General features: G+C 39.4%; 1 protein-coding gene across 2 annotated transcripts in view; it reads right to left on the bottom strand.

The window, feature by feature from the left end:
- Positions 1–24643, bottom strand: part of zgc:114120 (uncharacterized protein LOC619267 homolog) — a 226403-nt gene that overhangs the window by 131875 nt on the left and 69885 nt on the right. Inside the window, exon 4 of one of the 2 annotated variants that reach the window (XM_041816471.1) lies at positions 21493–21718. The exons of the other annotated variant lie outside the window; for it this stretch is intronic. The gene's annotated coding sequence lies outside the window, so the exon portion shown is untranslated. The remainder of the gene's footprint in view (positions 1–21492; positions 21719–24643) is intronic. 2 annotated transcript variants of the gene reach the window in all.

Below are 24643 nucleotides of genomic sequence, written 5' to 3'. Positions count from 1 at the left end.
TTTTTCAGTCAAAGCTAGTTTCCTTTCCTTTATGTTTCTCTTGGCATGTAACGCCTCATCTCATCCATACTGTGTTCTTCCAGAGGCACACGCAGCACACACAAAGCCTGGACCAGCACACATTACTGAAATCATGACATTAGTCACCCATGTGTAAAAGCAGTTCCAGCTCTGCAGTCTATTTTTCCTTTAACTCCACCATGTCATTACTGCTGCTGGTGGTAGTTAATGGGCTGCCACCTCCTCCCAGCTTGCTCCTGGCATCACCTCTGTTATTACGGCTCTGCTGCAGCTAACAGCGCTACATGTCGAGCTGATGAATGGCCCGATAATAATCTGACTTTACTCACACAGGAAAATCTTTGACTCTCATGCTGTCACCATCAGGAAGACTTCATACTTCAGCTTTCATACATGTAGGCTTTTTGTGCATGAATAACACTCTGAAAACGTGTAGAAAAGTTCAAAAAGGAAATTTGTCACCACAGGAAATAGTGATTACTAGCATCACTCAAATTGTTAAACTGCACCTCAAAAAAATCTTTATTTCAAAACAAATCTAGATTTTGTCATATGCAAAATGAAATCGGTTTGTAAGATGGTCTATGTCAAATTTGGCGCCCCCTATGGATGAAGTGGTATTTCTTCAACAACATTTTTTCAGTGCATTTGCAAGTTGTGTTTTATAGCCAGTAATCTTAGCCTGCTTTCTGCTGACAGTCAAACGTATCGTGCACAGGGATGGGTACCAAACATACCAGTAAGCTCATGGATGAATGTTGCTTCTACCAGTATTCACTGTTACTTCTGTCATATTTAATCTGGTGCCCAATCTGCTATTTTTCAGTTGTTTTTTTATTGTCTGTTGTTGATTCTTATGAAAAGTTGTAACTGACCTGTTATGATCTACTTGAATGTATTGACTGTGAGTAGCTAAGATGCACTTTTGTCCATGACAAATTTCCCTCATGGGACAATAAAATGTATCCTTATTCTTACTTTCTTGTCATTTTTGGCAGAATTCCTCCCAGGTGGATGTGCTCAGAAGAAAAAGGAGACTTTAGAGGCTCATAACAGTGAGCAAAATAATTAAAGAGAAGAAAAAGAATTGGATTTACAGTAACTGCACAGAGAAGGTATAATGAGCTGCTTCGAAAAACAGGGAAACACCAGTGGCAGCTGGGACACCTGCACAGTGTTATTATGAAGATTTCCCAAGGAGGTGCCTAGTGCCTGCTTAGTATAATTGTTATGTACATATGCCCTGTACACTGAGGCCGGTGTTCATGAAGCCACTCCCCAATTTAAAAACTGTCCACTACACCACACAGACATCTATGGGCTGAAAGAATAACTAAGTCAATAAATTACCTTTATAAATGCCATCACATCTGTCGGGATAAATGACAAGGGGATCATCACTATGTTTTTTCCTTCTCTTATTACTGTCAGCAAGAAAAATAACATTTGCAGCATAGCAATAAGCTTTGGGAGTACCATGTTAATTAGTAACACACTGCTGCAGCTACACTTCTCTTTGCAGTAGTGGTATATCCAGTACTTGACAAATACAGTTAAGCTGTCATAATTGCAGAAGTTTAACAGCACTTTTTTTTGTCCCTTAAGTCTTAGTAGACATAAATTAACAAAACACCGACATTCACCCCTCCTCAAGATGGACAATAGTATACAGGTAAGTTGTAGTCTACAGGGAGAAGGAAAACTTTGTCCTCCACCAAGAACAGCAATTCTAATATCACAACGCCCCTAACTAAACAACACTCTTCCACTAAAGCAGCTGTCAGAGAGCCCAAGTCTGCAAACAACAGAGGACCTGCAGCTCAGGTTGGCTCAGCAGTCCAAGGAGGATCCACTGCATCCAAACAGACAAGGACTGATTTGAAACCACCACTAGCTTCATGATCTGTAAGCCTGATTGTAAAGTATGTTGATGACGACATGTATCCCACATCAACTGCTGAGTCTGCCGCATTCAGAGCACTTGTTTGGAAAGTACATATATTTTGAAAATGGCTTTAATTTTACATACATTTGAGAGTCATTATCTTTACTTCATATATTTATATCACTGATAACAATACATACAGTAGTAAAACACAAATTGCACCAACTTTCTGCTTAAAAATAACAACAATAGGGGTATAAATCTGAACAATTCCCATCCCATTTTCATACAGTGAAAAATGTAAACTTGTAGATAAATAGCTCTTATGGCCAGGACCTGTGGTGTTCCACTGGAGTCAATTCTAGGACCTCTGTTGTTTAATCTCTATATACTATGCTTAAAAAGTTGTTTTCTAACTGGAGACATTCCTAGGCAAATCATTTTACATCTTCAGCTCTAATGGACAGAACTTGTGGTGTTCCACTGGGGTCAATTCTAGGACCCCTGATGTTTAATCTCTACACTTAGGTTAGATTGTAACCAGTGATATTCATGGGGAAAATTTTCACATCTGATTGAACACAAACTGTAGTTATGTTAAGCTGACAAATCTAAATTTAAGAAATTGCTCAGAAACCAGAAAAACCTTTTTGGTTTGCAGAGCACAGCTAATCTTTGCACTGTTAGCAGCACCGGTCTTTGGTCCTCCTCTATGTGAGTATAACCTGGCACAGTCTACATACAACTTCATCCAGTTTTTGTGAGCTAAATCACACTATTCCTATGAGATGCTATCGATGCTGCATGTCCACTGTTGTTTACATGCTGACTCAACATCATTCTAGCAGCAGGGCAGTAGCCCTTAACTGGAACTACAGGGGCTACTAGTGGTGGGCTTCTGTATTACAGTTTAAAATGAGCATTTGCCCAGGATTGTGGGCTTGAATAGTTAAAAACAGAGTTTAACTGACTAGTAATTTTAAAACGGACTTCCAAGGGAACAGACATTGAAATTCTTTAGCTGGCAAATCACGTACATCCCTAATTGTAACTGTAAGGAAATTACCTGCTGGGTCAACAAATGAAAACAAAACAAACAAATAAAATGTGACTGTTCTCTAACAGACACTTTCAAAGGTGTGGCTGGTGTCTCCGCGTGATTCATTATTCTGTGTTCATTACAGTTGAGGGGAGACTAAAAGCCGAGTGATTGATCGTCACTGTGCCACTGATAAAATATATCAGCTGTCTGGGACACGTTCCAAAAGTCTGCTCAAGGCCACGTCCAAACATTTCTCATTACATGGCTGAGAGTGTGAGTGTGTGTTTGTGGCTGTGTGTTGGTATTACAACCTTGGCCATTTGATGGCCAGGCTCTGACAGAAGCCGTTTGTTAGTTTTATGGTTTCATCACACTGAGGTCTGATTATTTGTTCTCTTCTGTGCTTCACTCAGATTTACAGGAAATTATTTTCTTCCTGAGGTTTTGATTTGGAGCTTTTTGAGTCTGCAGGAGAGAAAAATCGAATGATGATTCCTTTATATATTGTCCATGTATGACACAGCAATTTATTTCATCCAAGTTTTTCAAAGTGTTTAAGACGTTTATTTATACTATTCATTTATTGTATTCTAAAGGGGGAAGTGCACATTAATCAACACTTATGCAAATGTAAATTAACCTAAGCTGGTAAGGTAAAAGTTAAAGGCTAATTTTCTTTGGCTATATCTTAGCCAGATATTCTGTTTTTTTAGAATAATACAATGTTATTTTCACGAATAATACTGAAAGTTAAAAAAAACTTTGTAAAGAACTTCACATCACCATTCATATATGATCTATCTGACCAAGAGCTGCAGCTCACCACAAAGAGAGAACACTTTCTCAGTTCTAAACATGCATTGCCTAAGATTTTGTGTAACTAGCACCTTTTTCTAACCGCACCTGTGTCAGACATCACATCATATGCTTGCTGTCCACACTGCATCTATAAGATGTTTCATTCTCTGCCCTAAAAATATGAGTTTTCCCCTTGTAAAAAAATGTGACATCCAGTTCTTTTATTTTGAATGCAGACAAACAGAAGTGTGGCGCCTTGCATCTACAATCCTTTGACAGCTTTGAGATGAATAGGTTTGCCTGTGTGTTGACACAACTCAGAGCATTTCAAATATGAATATGGATATCATTAAAGCACAACAATCCCCACTTTGTAAAACAAGTTAAACTCTATTGAGTGAGAAAAGTGAAGGAAAATCAAGGAAGCAATCCTGTCTGACACTCCTGGTTCCGTATTATCTCTCTGTCTCTGTTCCTTGCCTATCTCATTGCATTCGACAGAAGAAAGCAGGAACAACAGGGCACAAAGGGTAAAAAGGTTGCTAGTAGGGCTGGGCAATTAATCGCAAATCATATTAAACTGCAATATGGCCTGCTGCAATTTACAAATCCCACAAGTTGCAATATTTCATCTAACTTGAAATGTGTCAGAATACCAGTTTAATAAATCAAATTTTTGAGGCAGCAGATTTTATGCACATTATGCAAACATTTGAGGGTCAATTTTTTTATAATGGTTTACAAAAACCCTCCTTTATGTGTGTTATGTATGTTTTCCTTAATCAAAATGAGGGACATAAAAACAATAATGCCCTTCAGTTAATCAAATGACATCAAATTTGTAATATGGTCAAAATAATTAGTTCATTCTATCTAAAATTTATGAAGCTCAGCGTTTGTTTACAAAAGTCATACCCCAAGTTGCGATCAGCTGATAGCCAGTTCCACCTCCTCCACCCCAGCTGCCTCTTTTATAGCATAAATCTTGTTGCATCCTCATATTCAGATTCATGCTACTATGGATTAATTGCTCCTGAAATAATTTCATTGTTTTCAATACGCATTGTCATAGATGTATCTATCTGTATGGGGGTTTCTAGCCATGTGCTCCATGCAAAATCAAGGCAGCTGCTTGACTAACCCAGGGAGCAATTGTTGAGCAGAGCCTTCTCTGCCAAGTAAAACGCTAGTAGATCCATTTTGCAATAAAATGCTTAAATGTATGATGACTGTTCCTGGCTGGATGTAGGCTATAATATGTATGCATTTATTGCTTGAATTTGTTGAAACATACACAAGATGAGGAACCTGAGAATAGTGCATATTAAATCGCAATTGCAATACTGGGGGAAAAAAAATCACAATTACTGGATTTTCCGGACTATAAGTCGCACTTTTTTTCATAGTTTGGCTGGTCCTGCGACTTATACTCAGGTGTGACTTATATATCAAAATATACATAATTTAACATCTTTTTGAATGTTAATTCATGCTGATTGAAATGCACAAGGAGTAAACATTACCGCCTACAGCTGCGAGGGGGCAGTCTAGGCTTGTGACAACTATATGCTGGCTCCTGTATCACTGAAAAAAATTTACGAAAACGGGAATCAAGCAGCAGAAAGAAAGTTTGGAGTGAGTGAGAAACTTGTGAGGGACTGGTGAAAAGCAGAGGTGAATCTTACTGCAATGAAGAAAACAAAGAAAGCTAATCGCGGGCTGAAAGCAAGATGGCCAGAGCTGGAGGAGCGAGTCCACAGATAGGTGCTTGAACAACGTGCTGCTGGGAGAGGCTTGTCAACGGTGCAGTTACGTCTCCACGCCTTGGTAGTTGCCAAGGAGATGAATATAAATGACTTTGCAGGTGGGCCTTCTTGGCGTTACTGCTTCACGCAACGCAGCTGCCTCTCTATCAGAGCACAGACAACGGTGTGTCAATTTCTAAATAAATGCGACTTACAGTCCAGTGCGACTTATAGTCCGGAAAATACGGTAGATGATTTTTGCAAATCATTCGGCCCCAGTTGCTAGTGCTGCATAGCGTTTGGTAGTGCTGCTTAGCACTCTATTGTGCTGCAGTACGCTGCATGGCTCAAATGTTGTCAATAAAATACACTCAGAAACTTTATAATGAAATCAAGCTAATTATGTTCCAGACACGTGCATGCACTGTGTGTAGACTAAACATGGTGTTGGTGTGAATGAGGCTGCTTGCAAATTTTAAGTGATTCAAACAAGAAACTACCCAGGAATAAGGTTGACAGTTCCTATGTTTTCTTAGTGAAGTTAGGCCATGAAGAAACCTTATTTTCCAAAACAATGTTATACAAAGAAAAAAGATCAAGGGTTTGGTTTAACTAGAGATTGATTGTGTTTATCTGGGCTGATGTGTGAAATAAGTCTCCCGGTACAATAACATTTTGTCTCATGTTTGACTATGAAAACAATTCAAAGTTTGTTCTGTTGCTGGTGACTTTAAATCTCTGCTTTGATTCAGCAATAGATGTGTTATAGGGCAGCTTTAAATTGATGCGTCCCAACAGATAAACCTCTGCTGCTCATGTTGGTTGATGCTACATTTTTTGCCAGTAGTTGGTGTGTCAACAGAGTGGATACTGACTCATACAGATGTGAAGCTGATGCATCTGTGCATCTCTAGTTCAAGGAAGATTTAAGAAGAGTATTTCCAGATGAGCGTCCCTTGCAAAGTGTATTAAAATGGTGCTGAAATTGTGTACAAAAAACACATTAATTACCACTGGAGGCATTGCACAGAATATCTTACAGCAGAGTCATATTTTGTACAAAAAGCAATTTTGATCTCTAAACCAAAAAATATATAAAATATAGGGATGCGCTACATTATCAGCTTCTTAGAGCAGGGGTTCCCGAACTTTTCAAGCTGGCGACCCCCAAAATAACGGTGACAAAGACTGGGGACCCCCAGTGTCCTGAAGATTGGTTGTGGCATAGTTGAACACAGCCATGCACATTCAAGAATCATCATGTGGAGGACTTTTTAAACATTTCAGCATAAATCTCAACAAACGACTATGTTTTTATTTTTAATCTAACCAATTTTATGCATATATTTCTACAGTAATGTGCAAAATACACAATTTAAAATTATTTAAAACCATTTAAAACTACTCTTTGTTTCTTGGAAGGCCTCTCGCAACCCCCACCCAGTGTCCCGTGACCCCCCAGGGGGTCCTGACCCCAAATTTGGGAACCACTGTCCCAGAGGTATCATCAGATTTTAGCTTCTCAGCTGTAGATATCAACTGTATGAACAAAAAAAAGGTTGAGTTTTAGGCAGGACCAACAGATCTATATCAGCTAAAGTGATTTTCCTTGGTCATCATGCCTTAAACTTTTTTTACGCCTTTTTCGGGCTGAACTAGGTCTTAACTAAATTGGTATCAATATCGGTATAAACTAAATTGAATTTGTAATGGCTTGCAGGCAAAAGTCCACTGTCATGCATCCATAATAGAAGATGATGCTTCAAGCACTACTGAAGTCTTTTTAGGTGAGCTGAGATTATCACAGTGGCTTAAGCAGTGAAAGTTTGAAGCATCTTTTTCCATTAATGTACAAGGGGAACACAAAAGAAGTTGAGTACATCTGTGTGGTTCTTTTGCAGTATTATTTCAGCTTTCCTGAACTTTGACCAGCAGTTTTTGTGCCGCTGACCTGCAGTAATCCGTCCTGACAGCTCTAACCTTTGAGAGAACGGAGAGCAGCAGAGTTTAAATGGAGCAGGCTAATGTAACTTCTTAGCTCTTTTTTTCCTTCTTTCTCATTTAATTTAAATCAGTTTAAAACTGCACAACAACAGATGTTCTGCTTTTGGTGATCAATGACACTAATACGTCTGGGAGTGGGAACTTAATGCCCCATTTGTAGCAGAGTTTTTCCCTTTAAATTGATATTTTTTATGGAATCATACAAAGCTTGCTCAAACTGGTGATTTGGTCATTTAATAAAGATTAATGGGATAATTAACCACTGTTTCTCTAACCTGAATCCTAATTCTAATCCAGGTTGAAGTAATGTAGTCTGAATCGCCCTATGAAGTGCACTATGCATGTTTTCAGTGGACAGGGTGCACTAAATCAGTATCATGTAAGCACTTTGTCACAAGAGCACAAGATAAGTCACAGATTTGTTCATGTTTTCTGCTTCTGTGTCAAAGTTAAACTAAAAAAATGATGACATATGCTCATCTGACATCCTATTTTAACTGTCATACACTGATATCTGTAAACTCTTTAAAGCTTTCAGCGATGTTCTATTCACTCCCTCTTTAGCACTGTCTAAGGATCATATGTCTTATTATTTGTGCCTTTTCTGATGACTTCCTTCTCTGTCCTAGTTTGACTGCTCTTATTTGCCCCCTTTGTTACAAAAACATTAATGCATTCATGGATTCATTTTCCCATAATCTCAACCATATTTGGAGCTCCATTCAGTGGCATCCTGAAACCATCTGCACTTGTTTGACTTTCATTTCCATCTCACTCCCTATCTGTCAGAATTTCTCTCTTCATCAAGGATCATTAATTACAGAGGGAAGCTCTGTAGCAGGAATGAGTGAGAAAAAGAAAGAAATGGTGCTCCTCCATCCTCAAATTATAATATCAAGCTCTCCAGGGCTCTGGAAAATTAAAATAAAACCCAAACAAGATTTGAATGAGAACGCTGGGAGGGCTATATTTGGAACGAGGTCTGCCTTTGCTGCATACGAGATTTCTCCAAACTGTTGCCGGCAGGGAGGTGTTCGGGATCACAGCGAGCCTGTGCAGCTTAAAAAGACTGCTGATTGGCTCGTGTGTCTTACCTACAATATAGATCAGAGAAAAAGAGCTCCTTTTAGGTATCTTCGTCCATGTTTAAAAGAGTTACTATCCCCAAAGTATCACCACCATCAGGATTTAAATTTTCTGTGATTACTGGTATTAAAAACAGAAGGATTCCTACTGTGAGAGAACAAAGTTCGCACCATGTTGAACAAAGACATGGCAGCCTCTGCCGCTTTCTTTGACCTCAAGTTCAATTCTCTCTTCCGCGGCTGCTTCATAATTTATTCACCGCCGGAAGATTGATAAAAAAGTTATGGGGCGTCTCAGAATACCAAAAAGACTTTCTAAAATATCTCCCGATAGGAGATCAGAGCCGAGCAGTCAGCCGGCACTGAGAACACACATCAGTCCGCCTGCAGCAGAGCACAATCACACGTCCATCTTCAGCACACAGCCTACAGCGGTGTAACCAGGCCTGAAGGACACTTGACCTTCCACATGTTGACTCTGTGAAGCCTCGGGCAGCTCTGGTCTGACTGATCTGTGATGAGCAAACATCAAGAGAGGGCGGAGAGAGAGAGAGAGAGAGAGAAGCGAGAGGTCTGCCAAGAGACAAACTTGAAAACTTGACAAATTTCATAGCGTGGTTTTAGCTCTTCTCACTCAGAACTTCTACCAGAACTTTCTCATGTTTGTTCTTCACACCAGATTTCTCCCTTTCATTGCAAGTAGAAGTACAGCCTCCTCCTTTAAAAATCACACTTTGGAAAACTGACAATTTCTGGATGATTTGAGTAAATCAAGGTCCTAAATTCCTTCAAAACGGTCTTTCATGTGTCCATGATTGCTGGACATTGTCAGCATCTGTTTACAAGGAAAAATACAGTTTGCAGAATGTTAATGTGAACTTAATGTTTTTAAGGCTATTGAAGGTGAATGTTTATTTGCATATAAAGTAGTTAAGGCGTTCAGGGGATTACTGAGACATTGGGATGTGAGGACAAGACCAGTGTGAATAGTGGTACTTAGTAGGGGCAAAAGATAATTCGATATGGACCAGCTAACCAACCTTAACGTCAAAGGTCTGAGTGCAGTAACGCTGGTGGTCGAGTGGTTGGGGCAGGCGCCATGTGCGTGAGCGACCCGGGTTCGGGTCTGGCCCGTGGCACTGTTTCCTGCATGTCTCTCTCCACTCTCTTCCCTGTTTCCGACTCTATCCACTGTCCTATCAAATAAAGGCAAAAAATAAATCTTAAAAAAAAAAAAAAAAAGAAAAAGAAAAAAAAAAGGTCTGAGTGCGTCGGTGCACAGAGCCCTGGATCGGTAAAAATTAGGCATGAACCGGTCTTTGGACCGGTTTTAACATTAGAGATCAGTTCACTGAGGCTCTGCTGCTTGTTTTCATAGCCTGTTCCACCATGCTCTGGCTCAGCATCTGTAATATTGCACAACCCGCGATGACCTTTTAGTTTTAAACAAGAGTTCCGTTTGCCGTAGGTGCTCGCTAGGTAGCTGGATGTGTTTCACCGGTCATCATTGCAGCATCTTTCAGTTACAGTTCTGCACCTCAGGAATCAAATCATGTGGACTTAATATGAAGGAAGGATAACTTTAGAAATGTCTGCCTGGTGAGACGGTGGAGCTAAAGTTTGAAGATGCTAAAGCTAAACACAGCACAAACAGACCTGGACATAAACACTTTTCTGAGTTAAAACTCGGAGAAGTCTTCAGTTATCACCGTAACAACAGCCCCTTTATTCATGGGGTTTACAACCATAACATGTTGTTGGGAGTGATTGTTTTGGTGACATAATCAATAGATCTGAGCCCACTGGTATAATATTAAACAGAGAGGACTTCACTGAGCTGGAGATCGGCTGTTCTCCAGTGAATTAATCCAAGAACGAAAACAATCAAGATCGGTCAGATTCACAGAGAGAAGATAATGATGTTTTGGCAACATGTAGACTGAATACTCACATTAAGAGGAATTATGAAAGGGCAATAAAATAATTTATAGAAAGCTGTTTTTATTTTTATTTGACTGTTTTCAATATAACCCCTTCTCCTGTACTAGCAGACACACAGAGCTCTGTCTATCTTAATCTCCTTATGATTTTAAATTCATTTTAATTTGTGCTTCTAAGCTAGGGAAGTTTAATATTGTTTAATATACATGTAAGAGGAACAATTATCTACCAAACAAGATGAACTTTTCTGATCATGCTGGGTTCCTTTTAATGATGTTCTGTCTGAAGGGACGGCCAGAAAAATAAGTTATGTATCACTGTGGACTACCTTTGCAGCTAAATGTATTTTAATTAATCAAAGTTGTGTCAAATCTATGACTTGTACTTTCACTTTCCTGTCAAATTTGAGCCAATATAAAGTAGCACAAACCGGGAGATAAGTAAAACTGCTTGCTTTTTAAAAATTGAACCTTTAGGACTTGACCCACAGATTTCTGCTGCTGAACCAAAGTAAGCCGTCTGGACAGGTCTGACCTTTACCGGAAAGGAGAGCAGGGAAGTTTAGTAAAACATATTTAACCACACTAAAGAGGGCATCCTTTAAAAAATCCAAACCAGTTGTATAAGTTTTATCATGACTACTTCACTGCTACTACTTCTGACCCCTAAAATCCCCAGAATCTGTATGCATCGAAATCTACTGGTTTTGCTCCAAATTAAAGCATACAACCCTTTTCTGCTGGTTTCATTTCTGAAGCAAAGCGAAGCAGAGCACAGGGCTGCTGACTGCAAGAGCAAACAACATTTAAGTATACATACAACATATGAATTCGCTTTTACGAAGCTCATTTGCTGTTCATCCACTGACGCAATACTGATATAGAGATGGGACGTACACTCAGCGGTCACAAAATAAAATTTTTATTTTGAAATTAACCAGATGTATGCGTTTCTGTGTCGGACTTCCCGTCTAGGTCGCTCTACTCCTCTCCATATTTACATGTATTTGTCATATGACTGCTTGCAATAACCAGTGATGGTTCAGGACAGAAATACAACTAGACCCGGGTTGAATAATATTCACTAGACATGCACTTTAACCACATATTAATCTATTATTGACAATGTCTCCAGAAGTCAGAACACTTCCAAAATGTTCAAACAGATATAAACATATATCCAATGCTTATCTAATACATCAGCTGTTGATTTTTTCCGAAAATGCACCACACCTTGTTGTAAAAATCCCCTCTAGTCTTACCCACACACAGATAAGAGGATTTGATGATATTGCCCACTTGTAGAGGGATAAATTTAGCACCTGGACTGATATGATATAAAACCTGTGTTTGCTTCAGTTAATCTCCTCTCTCATCTTGAGACATTTTCAGAGCATTAAAGTTGTAAGATGTAAGTTTTTGCAGGTGCTGACAGCTGCTTTTGTGCCTTGTAAAGAAGTTTGCAGAGCAAGATTTTATCAGCTGCTGCTGATAAATTGGAAATCTCTGGATAACGTGTCAGAAGGCGGATATGAAACTCCGTTATTGTCTGATCATCATGTGTCTGCTGGACTTACCTATAGTTTAGATTGCTTCTGAGAACAAAACATCTCTTTCTCCCTCTCTAACATGGCCCAGTGTGGCTCCCTATTATAAAAAGAAAACAAGCCAATGATGGCATCAATATCAAAGAGCACACATCACCGCACAGATATTTAACAACATAATAAAAGTGATCAGACAAAGTGATGAGGCTCAGGAAACAATCTCCCTCACTGTGCCACATCAGAGTAAATTAAGCTTGGTATTGATTTTTTACTTCTGCATCAGCACCTTGGAGGTAGGAGCTTGTGAAAAATAAGATCCAGCTGTTATAAAAGCTTGTTTAAATCTGTCCCTGGAAAATTTATACATCTGCTTCTGCTACTTCTACTTTCACAGAAAACAAAGGCAGATTGCAGGTGTCAGGTGACTCTTTGAGTTACTGATAAGTTCAGCTGCCAACAATGGATGCTATGGAAGCCCATTTCTGCCACTTAAAAATAGAAAACATATAAACATCAGGTTATTTCAAATAAGCAAATTACAACCTTTAATTGAAATTGAGGTATTAAGTGTAAAAACTGTGGTATAAAAAGTAGAAATCATGAGCTAAAATGTAAAAACCATGGAAAAAGTAAAAATAGTGATATAAAAAGAACTTATAAGAACTCAAATTTATGAGACATTAAGTCAAAAATTATGGAATAAAAAGTAAAAATGATGAGAGACTGCGCCGCAGTCTCTATATCATCTCTATATCAACATTACGTCTCATCCTGCAGCGAGGGCAAAGGGTCACCGAGAGGTTAGCAGGTCACAGAGCTATAACGAAGCCACTGAAGAGGAAAAGTTTTTTTTGGAGAACATTTATCCAAAGAATTTTGCATAAAACCACAGATCATTTAAGCAAACATTAACCTTTTAACTTCTTAATGTACTCACCCCATGGAGTAAGCAATACTATCACAAAAGGTAAAATAGTCCGCTGTCGACATTCTATTCCTGCGTGAACTCGCAGTTCTCCCATGATCTCTGCCTGCTGATCAGGTCTGCGTGCCACGGCGCAGTGCTCTAGACTCGCTTCCCTTTGTTGAGGTCGCTTGCTTTTGGTCTGACCAAACCCCCGGCGCTTCGGTGTGCGGCGCAGTCATCCTATGTGGAAATTGTGGGTAAGATTTTTTTTTTTTTTTATTATTATGACCTAACCTCCATATCCTTTCTGTTTAAACTGGGGGAAATGGCCTTCCATATATGACAAAGAAAGGTTCAGATAGTTTAAATCACTGTATTTCCCAGAGTGTTTGGAGCCAAGACTAACTGGTTTTCCTTTAGATAAACATCACTGCACCATAGAGATTTAATGTTCTCTGCTGGGAAACATGAACGGTTCATTTCTCCTCTGCTGTCTTGGTTTTCAAGCCACTATATAAGCATCATGTATTAACAACCACTACGCCTGCTTGTGTCACATCGTATGAAATTCAACAGTGAGTTAATTATAGCATAAATATTCAGTATGCCTAGAGTTAAAAACATATGCCTGGAGCAGATATACATACAGCAGTAGCATCAAGTCACGAGGGAGAGATTGAAATGACAGAATGATGTGAAAACATGCGTGAATATTCAGCAGGAAACCAACGTTCCTATGGGACTACATGACTCAATGACGTCAATTCATTAAAGATGAATAACCTCTGTCTCAACACAGATGTTTCATATCAATTCCAACATCTGATACTGTCTGAGAGAAGCAAGAGTTAATCGGAAGCTTCTTCCAATTTCTCAAAGTTATTCAAAAATAATTGAAAGCAAACCTGGCAAGTGGGAGCACAAAGCAGTGTTTAACTTTGGGAAGAAGAGACGGGAACAGTTTTGTGAATCTGAGCATAAACACAAGAAGGAACAACACGCCAACACAGATGTTTTTAGTCAACACAACTTGAAGTACCCATGTTGTTGCTCATTTGCTTGTTAACATTGCCAGTTGGCAATACTTTCAAAGCATTCTTCGGAGACTGATGTTGATGGATTCAGATATGCAGGTACATGGTAACAAACTGAAGTATTGGTTTAAAAACTTGTATTTGATGATGGCATGACACCAAAACTCTAGATCCTCTAATGGCACATATCATCTGGGTACAAAATACTCTGTGGGACCAAACTGAGTGGATTTTAAAGATATTTTAAAGTTTGTGCCGAGATTTAGACTGAAGAACAGAAAAATATTTGATCTGGCAGTGTCTCCACCTAAAGATTATGCTTGGTTGGGCTCCACAGCTATAGAGACAAGTCTTGGATAACTATGGCATCCAGCTCACTCTAGTGTTCACACATATCAAATGAACCAGACTTCGGGGTCAAATGTGTTCAGTTTATGGCCCAGGTCTCAAACAACCTTTTTAGTAAGTAACCATTTCACCACAATACAGTAGGGGTGTGGCAAGGCATAATAATATAACTGGCATGTTTGTGTGTAGAACGAAGCACAGCATAACTCTGTAAGAACAGACTGATGGTATACTTTCTGTGGTAGATGCGTCTGCCCCTCTCCCTTAAGACCGATTTCCACCAAGCCTAAATCAGGTCAGGCCAATCATAGCTGTCGATCTAACAGGGAAAATTTCCGCTGCAGCTCAAATTTTCATAGCTACATAAACTAGAGTTTAGAGATGGTTACAGATATTCTGCAGCACAGTTATGAAACAGGAGTCACTGGCATGTCCTCAGATAACCGTACTAACACCCCCTTCCCACCCCCACAACGCATGCATGCTTCATTCATATGTAAATAGACTCAGAGCCTCATTCACCTCCATTAGCCTTTAAAAACACTTGATGTTGACAAAAACTGTGGTGCAGCACAAGGAAGGAGAAATGCACTTATATTTTATACAGTAGTGAAGACACTAATAAAGTGTAAGGGGTAAAAAAGACTGAATGATCTGTATCATGAAACTGTCAGCTTTTTTCTAACATCAAGAAAATAGCCAATAACAGGCTAACAGTTGGAATTTTGATATCAGTACTTACAATGCAAGAATAGATTTTTTTATGTGAAAATATGATGGAAAACAGTTCATCTGATTATTTATTTAACAATGTTTAGTAAAGTAGATCATTTCTTAGGTTAAGAGAAGGGAAATCAGTTCCTTGGCGTCTTCAGTTTAGCCACCGTCTTTTTCTTTTGTTATTTAATGATGTTAGCAAACAGCATTTACATGTGCTAGATGTGCAGTTCTGCATTATAACCAGCTGAAGTCATGAACACAAGTCATATTGATTGTTAATTTTTTTAATAAGTTTTAATTTAATGACAGCTGTACACTGAAGAATCTGACTGAACTATGATTAAAAAAAACAAAACATCAATGCTGGTGTTATTTCTGACATTTTCACCTAACTGGTAAAAATCTGTATTTTATGACTTTTAATTAGCTCAAACGGACATCTGCTTTTAAAAAATCTTTTCTGAAAAGGCGGGGCTTATGTGACATCACAATCTCTATATAAAAAGTAGAACGATACCACCTCTTACCAACTTTACCATTCAGAGACCGCTCCCATCCTCTCCTGCACTGCCTCTACTCCGAGAGCTCTGGCTTTAGTAACGCCGGTGCTGGAGCTAACGGCCAAAACAGGTAGAGCTTAGGACCACCACAGTCCACCATGACTCCACAGCCTGCTTCAGAGGAATCTGGAGGGAAAAATTCTCCACCTCAAAAGATCGCTGTGAGGCAGCAGTGCAACGGGACTCTGACATCACTGTCTGGAAAACCCTTTTCCCCTTCCTCCTCTCAGTACCAACCTGATCACTTTCTGTGTATTTTTGAACTACTGAAGTGGGCAGAGTTAACTTTGAGCTGGGGGTTCACTTACACTTTCAATTATGACTAAAGATCTTAATATTTTATTAAGACTTGGTACTTTTTAATACTAAAGAATACAGACTTTTGATGTACCAATATAGATTGCATTATGTAAAAAAAAATTGTCGAGCCTGGTAAAAAAAAAAAAAAAAAAAATCAATTGTGCCTGAACAGTACAGTACATTACACTTGCATGTGACCATCTTGTTAGACAGTCTGGATAATTGGGTCATGCTTTCACAGCAGTCAGCCAATCAGATGAAACCCAAGCTATCCGTCAGCTTCCCTCAGATTAATTGGTATCAAAGCGGAGGTTACTGTAAGGTTAGCCAGCAAGGAAGGCCAAGGAAATTTGGTTGGTGTTTACATTCTTGTCAAAAAAAATTTAATTTCTGCTTTATTAACAATTTTGAATTCAAGAGAGACAGAGAGTTACAAACATAGTACTGTGTGGAACATGTGATAACATAAATATAGGAAGCATATGTTCCAATATGTCCTAAACAAGATTAACTGGGTGAGCTCCAACTACCATGAGGTTAAGACTTTTTTAAATGCCCTAAACTTTATAAAGTATTAGTTGATATTTGAAAAGATGCATATCTCCTTCTATTTCTATTGTTTCAATGTTGTTTTAATTATGTGGTCCTCTTAGTTATTTCTTGGACCATAATAAGTCAATCAGCATCCCTGCATTCAGTTCACCTAGCTTCCCTCTCCTCTGTGTTACAAATTTTGAATATTCAAGAACAGTCCTATCGTAAAAATAGAAAGCTATTTATCACTGATTTCCTGTGTATATGTGTCTGTTTAAAGGCTGACGGTCTGATGAAATGAGGAATGATGGCTGCAATAAAGCCAGGTACATTTATAGCACAAATACTCCCACGTGGTGCATCCGTGTGACATTTATCCACCACTGACGCGGTTACACGGTCAGTAAACATTGACATTTATCTCTGTATCAACAGTAGCCTCATGCTCATGACAACACTTTCTTTTGGGTGTCATTTCTGGAGATTTGTGCTGGAAAGTGACTCCTTATCCTGAAAATGAGCCAGCCTGCACATTTCCTAACATCGCAGGGAGAAGATCTTAAATTTGATGCTGCATCTTCAAAGAGAATGATAATTTTGGACGGAGCCTTCATGGTGAGAAGCAGGGACAGCTCTGATCCTCTGTCTTGTTCTGGATCCATACTGCATGCTCAGTGAGTCTGAGGCCCGTCTGCTACTTTTAAAGACAAACTTCACACTCAGATCTGCTCGTACTGGTCCGAGTTTGAAGCTCTGGGACACTCAAAGCATCAATATACCAACACTTTTGGGTAGAAGTCCATCCCTGGTGCCATTAAACTAGGATGAGAGTGTGCATGACAAGGATGCCTGATGAAAGAGGGCAGGTTTGTGTGCATAGGTATGCAGCCAAGGTTATCAGGCAGCCACCCTCCATCACAGAGGTATGATTGAATTCAGCCCCTGAAGAGACCCTGCAGCTAATGCACATGCCTCTTTTCCTACTTTCACTGCTAAAATGCTGCACCTACAGCAGCACTCAGGCTCACCCCTTCCTCACCTTGCTGCAAACAACAGTAAAAAAGCTGGGCCGAGGCCAGACATCAATTCTGACTCAGAGAGGAAGTTCTTGTAATTAGAAAGTGATATTTTTGGCTGGCTTGAGTGTGGGACTCGTCCTGAAGGTGAGTAATTGGTATCATTGAGTGAACAGTGGGACAGGATGAGTCAGGGATCGAGATCTATTAGTGGACACTAATCAGTGTCTCACACTGGGATCTGGGAGGATGCCAGCTGGATGAATACAGCCTCTGTTTTGTGCTGTGTCAAACAAAGACAACAACAAATACCTGCAATAATGTTGGATGTGTTGAAGTGTAAATGTTTGTGTGTAAAGTTGAAGGGTGGTAAGGGGGAGGGCCTAGATGTGTCATGCCCCTGCTGAAAATTAAAGGGCCCGCAAGCCCTCTCTCACCCAACAGTTGATGAATAAAATGTAATAAATGTACAAAAAAGAGCGTCAAAATCACTTTGAGACACAATTTAAGATCAACCACTTATTTTCATCTACGCAGAAGCTGTGGGTACAGAACCCTACTTGTGGCTGTTTCAGACAGGGTGCATGGCAGCTGCAGAACAGCTGCAAAAAGACTTTAGTTACATTTTGGCATGCATGTGATAAAAGGATTGTGACAGAGCGAGTCCATCACTGACTGTGAGAAGCATGCTATAACACAAACAGCGCTGGGGCACTCGCACAGCGCTGGGTCAGGGACGACACACATCAGACTTTTCCCTTTCTGACAGATTTCTAAGTGTACAGTAAAACTAATGTGACATTTTCCTTCCTTCTCTGTTTCATAGTGCAACCAAGGGTGCACACTTAGGAGCTCTAGTCTTTAGATGCATACATTTATTCACAATTTTAAAGCGGTTTTACCTGGAAGCGTGCTGCATTTGAGTTCCTCCATGTCCCGTTTGTGAGAGGAAACAGAGCGCATCATTTCTGCCCCCTATATGATTTAATCTTGCACACTCAAAGGGCACAATGATGAACGTAATTGATATTTTATTTGTTTTCTTGGGAAAATATGGGGTATTTTGTGCTTTTGAGTGAAATAAATAGGTGATGAAATATCCATGAAAAATGAATGAAAATGTTTCTGGTTAAAATGTTTTAAATGTCTTTATTTAAAAGAAAATATTGTTTTTGGAAAACTTATGAAATCCATGATGCCCAGTAGGAGGGGTTTTTGCTTTAAATGAAGGCTGCCATGGTCTAGTGCAGGCCTATTCAATTAGCAACCAACCCCCAAGTGGCCCAGCCTGTGGTCATTTGTGTAATTCATCCATGAAACAGAATCAGCGGTTTCCTGATTTGTGTATGATTTATTATTTCTAAGATCATAATCAGCCAATCCACATCCCTGCACCTTCTCCATCTTCTCCTCTGCTACAAATTTTAAATATTCAGGAAGAGCCTGATCATAAAAATCATACTGATTCCTTCCCGGGCTAACTTCAGCTACACCTGGCAGGCAGCTACCTAGTAGAAGATCTGCTGTGCTGTTTCTGTTCTGATGTTTGCAGAGCTCTGTTTCATGTGATGCAACTATGTAGCCACTTTCTTGACCACAATTTTTTTGTGTTTTGAGGCTAATATTAACAGCTACTTGACCGTGCTAAGACAGAATGCCATCAGTTGTGTGCTATTCAGAATTACAGCTGGGATAAAATAAATCTTGAGTTCAGTTCTGTATGTATTGCTTGTAAAATAAAAGGGGAACCTGCTCTTGGCAGTAAACCTCCCCCAGAGCTCTACCAATCACAGCTCCTCTGCACTGCTGCTGAAAAAGTTGTTTCAGGCAATCCTAGAGCCTAAGAAAGTCAAGTATTAGATTCGTTTTTTGTTCCATATTTCCATTTTCATTTCATGAATACTCTGATTTAATTTGACTGCTCTGACACTCTTCTCAAGCTGTGAAAGTCTCAATTTAAAAAAGAGGAACTCTTCAGTATCAAAGTATGCAACAAGAAACATATGAGCTGCAACTAGGGCAACTCTGAGCCTTTGAAATGTGATGGCCATGATTCATTTATAAAATAAATACTGAGAAAGAACATCTGAATCTTTGTGTATAAATAAAAATGACTGAGCTGAATTACTGCGGTAACAAAGATGACATGAAAATGAGGATTATTTCAAGTATAAAGGTAGGGAACATAAATATTCAAGGTCTCTTCAGCCACAATATTTCACCTTAAAAGTTTTATTTCCATGAAGTTCTGGAGAAAACATGTTCATTTGATGTAAAGAGAGTGCAATTAGAGCTTATAATTGGTTGAAATGCTGAGTGGCTAGTTACCATTAGCCACCACACATGAAGTGGTCGAAGCAGATCATAGAACGCTCATTACAACCATAGCAGACTTGGGACTTGACTTGGATTTGAGCTCAAAGACTTGAGACTTGACTTGGACTTGCAAAAAATGACGTGAGCATCTCTGGCTGAAGTGACTCTCTGTCCTGTATCCAGGGGCGATTGCATTCATTTCTCCAAGTGGGCCCAATTCGTTGCATTCACACTGAACAAAACGAACCGGACTCTGGGCTTCAGTGTGCAAGAATCCAGGACTGGGCCCCTAGCGGGAAAGCCCCCTTAGTTGAGTGGAGCTCCAAGGAAAAGGCACACTCTGACACGACACAAGGTTTTTGTGTTCAACTGATGTCATTGTTCTGTAAACATGACCTTAGAACAGTCAGTCTGAATGTAAGCTTAGGTTTAATGGACTCTGGAGTCTTTTCTTTATAGTGCAACAGGGAATACTAAAATCAGTGTTCCCAAGACGACAATACTTAGGTTGGCCATTTTTCTACATATTTTAAGTCACATACGAGTGAGAGGGAGAGAAGAATTGAGGTATAATGTCTCTTGTCAAAAATGAAGTTTCATATGCCACTGTTTCTACATTTTTTGCAGCTTCGTGTGAACGATATCATATTGTGCTCTTGCATCCTTGAGATGATGGTTGTGAAACACTACCTCAGCAACAAAAGACCTGCACATGAGCATCTCACTTGCTATTAACACAGAAGATGTCAAGTGAAACATTGCAGGAGTTAACTTTCAAATCTTTTTTTAACTGCCTATCATGATCATATACTTTAATTTAGAACACATTTTAAGATGGTCTATCAAAAGGCCTGTCTGTTCTCTAAAATTTAAGAGAAAAAAGAATTAAAGCATAACACACTATAATGAGAGTATCTGCTTCTTTCTTTCAGTCTACGAGCTAGTGTGAGGTCATGTCTGGGAATACTTGTGTACTCTCTAAGCAGATGGTTTTCTTAATCAAAATAATCTACTATAACTGGTCTTTTCCCAGCATTCAGTCTATAAATACTCTTTGGCTGCAGATGGTTTCCTGGTACAGTCTGCTGATAAGCATCTTCATAACTGGCAGCACGTTACATGACGGTCATAAGTCAACTGGTATGGGAGAGATGGAGTGTGCTGGGCAATTAGCAAGAGCGATGTGCTGTGAGGAACGTCGGAGCAGGAGGGAAATCCACTGACTCTTTCAAAGCCATTGCCTGTGTGCGTTTCTTCTCTGCCTCCTGCCTGCCTGTCTGTTTCTCTGCCTGCCTGTCTGTCAGTCTGTCTGTCTGTGTATATGCATATTTCTGAATTTCAAAGCTTAAACTGGGCTCGCTGATAGTGAAATCCCTCTGCCATAAGCATCAACTGCTTATACAAATAATACACAAATCCATAAATAACCATGAGCCCAGATATCCCAAAACTCATTCCGACACATAGCGGGGATGTTCTTCTACCTGGCATTTCAAAAACTCTTTCATCTGTCAGCCCACATGTAACGCAAGAGAGTCAATTTAAACCTGAGCGCTGCGACCTAACCTGTGTGTAATGTGGATGTGTATCCTGCACAACAACTTCCTTAAATCTGTCCGTACCTACACTCTCTGAAAGCAGGCAAACTTTGACTGTTTGGTATGAATTATAAAGTCCGAACAGCTCTCACTTTTCCATCACAAACCCACAGAATGATCCAGTTCAGTGCCTTTTCAGCTCCCTCCAGCATCTCTAACAGACTCAGACAGTCTTCCTCCGTCTCTGCTTGTTATCCCTGATCTTCTCCGTACTGTTCGTGTCCCCCGTCTCCTCTCAGCCCCCGGCATGTGAGGCTGACAGCTCAGTGGGCTCCGGGCCAGAGCTGATACTACTGCCTGTTGTAGGTCAGACTCCCTCTGGGGGGGCAAACACACAATCACAATACGGTTAACAGGAGGCCATGCCCTGGTGGCTCAGTGGGTTATGTTCTCGCCCCGCTGTGGGTGTCACATGTCTTCTTCCTCCTCCTCACATCTTCTCACCACGGGGTAATAAAACAAAGTCAGGAGAGCACTGTAGTTCCTAGCTTCATCTGCACTGGTACTGCAGAGTGTGCACTGCAGATATATACAGTACACTTAATTCCTGATGTGTCAGAACAGTTTAAAAGCTTTAATATCTTGACAGTGCCTGATGCTCTGTATGCACAGAAAAAAAAGATTTACGTGGGTGCTGAGGAGCTCAGGTAATTTTCAGCACCACAGGGGAAATCTTACTGTGAGGTTGTGGTATTACAAAGATCAAGTTTCATTTTAACTGTGAGGGGAAACTGCTACTTTGTCATGTTTCAAAAGTTAGGCTTGGTGTCGTCCTATATTTTTAGTTCAGTCAGACATCTCATGTTTGTAGATGATTATTTCCCTGCAAGCTTTTTTCTGTTGAAAAACGTCAAAAAGGAATTTTTAGACGGGATAAAAAATCTGAGTCAGATATAATAGAGATAAATAGTCAAAAGATATAGTAGACAAAGCTTGGAAATTGCCTTTAATCTATGACTAATCTTTCTATTAAGGGAAGATTTTCCAGGTAAATCTGATTAAAAAGATTGTTGAACCAGAGCATTTGGTCACATGACTGGTGAGGGGGCCTGGGCAAAAAGAGCTTGGAACAGCAGAGCTACCATTGAACACTACGTGGAGCTGCAGCATCAGAAATATTTCTCCATCTCCTCAAAATGACGCACATTTAAGTTTTGCCAGTTGGACCATTATATAGCACAGAGACATGTTACAAATCGCCAAAATCTGAGAAGATCCAGACACAACTTTGTTTTGGTAATCTTTACTTTTCAGAATATCTACAGTAATGGAGAATCTGTCACTTTATACCACTGCCAGGATAAGAGTCTACAAAACTATGAGCCGATTGTGAAAATTGGGGCAAATGATGCTGATATCAGAGCTTATTGGTTACTTTTTTGGGTTGTAACACTCCCAGTTTGACAACATTTTCTCACACATTTAAACATAAAATAGACTGTTTGTTAAACAGATGACTTTTTCTGTCCTGTAAAAATCTCTTATGTTATTTTAACAGATGCCAGTATAAAATTCATTGCACACAAAAGGTAAACACTGCTTAGTGATATCTGTTCCATCCTTTGGCCAGTGGCTGTTAATTGTAAACAGGTCAGATGTTAGCCAATACTAATGTTAAACCAATGCATCTGTGCATCAAAGTTTGATGCTCTTTGGCCTGTTTGAGCCATGCAGTTATGATGCCTTTTGGTAAGTGAATGGCAAGACAATCTTCATCATCAAAGCATAGGTGAGTGCTTATTAGTTAACATTAGCTAGGTCACATGACTCAATGATTGTATATGGATCACTATCAGCTGCCAGTCAGCTTTGTTCTAGTGCTGTAATGTTAGTAAGAGTTATATTTTGATTAAGTTAACACAATATTTATTTCAAGTTTACACAATGTACTGTGTTGTTCCCTTAAGGATCAGCTCCCTAAAGAGGGCTAAACACTACACAATAATTGTGCTGACTGTTGGGCTGAATCTCCTTCCAACCAGTCAGAAAAGGCCCAATTATGGGACAGTTCTCAAGATTATCTTGCCAGAATATCCTGTGGTGTATGCTGGGTTAAGAGTGAATACTTCCCTCTACAACCTGATCAGACTTAGTATCGAAAATACTGAACATGTTCAATATCTACGACCTATGGTGTTAGAAAACATCGATACACTGATATATCCTGATATTTTGCTGCGTAAAACTGTATTGATATGTTAAAATGTAATTTTTTTTTTTTTTTATTAATAATTTACTTTGTTGGTGCGGTAGTTGGTGGTGTAATTTCACCCCCTGACCGCTAGTTGGCAGCAGGTACCGCCAGCTGGCAGCAAGCAGTTTACTCTTCCCTCTTCTCCTCTGCTTAGACAATGAGATCACGCAAAACTACTGGTTTGAGCGAGCCAGTTGCTCATGCCTACCCAGCAGTGCAGCTTCTGCTGCATTCGTAGTGGATATGTGGACGTATTTTGGCTTCCAAAACATTAAAGACAGTATAGACCTATACAGGAGTCAAGTCATTTGTAAGATATGCCACGCCAGAGTGAAATACTTGGACAACACAACGAACCTGAGCATCATAGCGATAGCTTAGTGGCTAACAGCTAACGTGGAAGAAGCCTGCTGAAGCTACCGCTGGTTTTTACTCATGCCACTATAACTACACAGTCAATACTTTGTTTTTTGTAAGGACCTGCGCCATCATAGTGTCGTTAAAAATGACGGCTTCTGTAATACGATAAAAAAACACTGGCCCATCACGTCATGCCCTCCTCACAACACAGTCCATCAGGATCATGAGGATCAGTCTTCCTCCACGAGCACCTTGTCTTTAAGACAGACAAGCTGATGTACCATGAAATATAAAAGATTTAATCTAGATTGATTTATTTTTCCACTTTTCTTTTAAAAATCCTGAAAGCGTTTCAATTCCTTACAGCAAATGGGAAAAATCCTCATCTTCAAATTGCACAAAAAGAGTTAAAACTCTTGATGATGCAGGACCATATATTTATAATACACCATATATTGTATATTTACATACTATACATGTAGTTTTAATACATATTTATTAATAGCTTAATTCTGTTAAGTTATATCCTATATTAACTTAAAATTATATCGTTTTTATTTATTTATATAAATAAATATATATATAGGCTATATATACATAAACATATACATAGCCTATATATATATATATGTTAAATTACAAAAATATCGCAATTTATCACTTTGCTCTTAGTATCGCAATATATCGCA

The sequence above is a fragment of the Cheilinus undulatus genome, linkage group 20 (assembly GCF_018320785.1).
Source record: "Cheilinus undulatus linkage group 20, ASM1832078v1, whole genome shotgun sequence".
NCBI lineage: Eukaryota > Metazoa > Chordata > Actinopteri > Labriformes > Labridae > Cheilinus > Cheilinus undulatus.
This window is presented reverse-complemented; position numbering and strand designations above follow the sequence as displayed.